At 49.5% G+C, this 1,915-nt stretch overlaps 1 long non-coding RNA gene across 1 annotated transcript in view; it reads left to right on the forward strand.

Moving 5' to 3' along the window:
- The first annotated feature begins 465 nt into the window (after positions 1–465).
- LOC126638125 (uncharacterized) overlaps positions 466–1,915 on the forward strand; it is a 4,546-nt gene continuing 3,096 nt past the window's right edge. Inside the window, exon 1 of the long non-coding RNA XR_007628520.1 lies at positions 466–986. This is a non-coding gene — a long non-coding RNA (uncharacterized LOC126638125). The remainder of the gene's footprint in view (positions 987–1,915) is intronic.

Raw genomic sequence — 1,915 nt, forward strand, 5'->3', positions numbered from 1 at the left:
TTCATTCATTCATTCATTCATTCCATTCATTCATTCATTCATTCATTCATTCATTCATTCATTCATTCATTTTCATTCATTCATTCATTCATTCATTCATTCATTCATTCATTCATTCATTCATTCATTTCATTCATTTCATTCATTCATTCATTTTCATTCATTCATTCATTCATTCATTCATTCATTCATTCATTCATTCATTCATTCATTCATTCATTCATTCATTCATTCATTCATTCATTCATTTCATTCATTCATTCATTCATTCATTCATTCCATTCATTCATTTCATTCATTCATTCATTCATTCATTCATTCATTCATTTCATTCATTCATTCATTTCATTCATTCATTCATTCATTCATTCATTCATTCATTCATTCATTCATTCATTGTTCATTCATTCATTCATTCATTCCTTCATTCCTTCCTTCATTCCTTCATTCATTCCTTCATTCCTTCCTTCCTTCCTTCCTTCCTTCCTTCCTTCCTTCCACCCTTCCTTCCTTCCTTCCTTCCTTCCTTCCTTCCTTCCTTCCTTCCTTCCTTCCTTCCTTCCTTCCTTCCTTCCTTCCTTCCTTCCTTCCTTCCCAAATTTTTCCCCCCCCAAATTCCCCTCCAGCTCTCCTGGAGCCCCTTTGGAATCTCCCCGTGCTCTCCCTGGAGCCTCTGGGAAAGGACACTTCAGCTCCACTGCCTCATCCCCACAGGGATCTCCTGCCCAATTCCAAGAGGAGCTCCTACAACCAACCCCTTCCCGCTTTTTTTTTCCCCCCTCCTTCCCAAGTGGGACGACGAGACGGACATGGGGCAGCTGGAGGAGCGCGTGCGCTCCATCCGCATGGACGGGCTGCTCTGGGGGGCGTCCAAGCTCGTGCCCGTGGGCTACGGCATCCGCAAACTGCAGATCCAGTGCGTGCTGGAGGACGAGAAAGTGGGCACGGACAGCCTGGAGGAGGAGATCACCAAGTTCGAGGACTACGTGAGTTCTGCAAGAGGGAAAGGGACAGGGGGTTGTTGGAATTTTCCCCCGGCAATCACGCTCTGCTTTCTTTCTCTCTCTCTCTCTCTCCCTGCAGGTGCAGAGCGTGGACATCGCTGCTTTCAACAAGATTTAAAGTGGGAAAAAATGGATCCCTTTTTTTTTTTTCCCCACTCCCCGGAGCGGGAACACAATAAAAGCTGCAGATCGGAATTCCCCGTGGAGTGGTGGTGGTGGTGGTGGTTTATTCCCTCTTTTCCAGAGGGGATTGCCAGGGGAGGGGGATGTGGGGGTGTTGGAGCAGCCTGGGCTGGTGGGAGGTTGTTCCCTGCTCGTGGAAGCGGATTGGAATTTGAGCAGCTTTCAGGGCCCTTCCAACCCAAAGCATTCCGTGATTCCCCTTTGGGAAAGGAAAAACTTTGGGAGAGGGGAAGGACCCAAATTTTGGGCCTAGAACAAAGGTCTGGAAGTGCTTCCACTCTCCTTTCCCAAGGGAGACATCCCCCCCTCACTCCCTGCAGAAAAAAACCCCAGGATGAATCCTCAGGAAACATCCAGGAATTGGTGGTTTGGGATGGATTTCATCCCTCTTTTCCCATGGATTCCATGCCCGGGTCACTGGAGCTGTGGGAAGGGGACATTGCTGAGTGTGGCCTTTGGGAGAGGGCAGGTGACATTCCTGGCTGTGTCCGGGATCCCGTGGCCCATGGAGCTGGGAATGTCCCAAATCCCTGGAGCTGGGAATGTCCCAAATCCCTGGAGCTGGGAATGTCCCAAATCCCTGGAGCTGGGAATGTCCCACATCCCTGGAGCTGGGAATGCCTGGTGTCCCTGTGCCTGCCGTGTCCCCTGTGTGTCTGTCTCCATCCCTGCGTGTCCCTCCCGCTGTGTCGCGTGTCCCCCGTGTGCCACCAGCCCTTCCGGTGTCC

This window comes from Myiozetetes cayanensis, unplaced genomic scaffold, assembly GCF_022539395.1.
Source record: "Myiozetetes cayanensis isolate MyiCay16 unplaced genomic scaffold, myiCay2020 scf1625, whole genome shotgun sequence".
Taxonomy (NCBI): domain Eukaryota; kingdom Metazoa; phylum Chordata; class Aves; order Passeriformes; family Tyrannidae; genus Myiozetetes; species Myiozetetes cayanensis.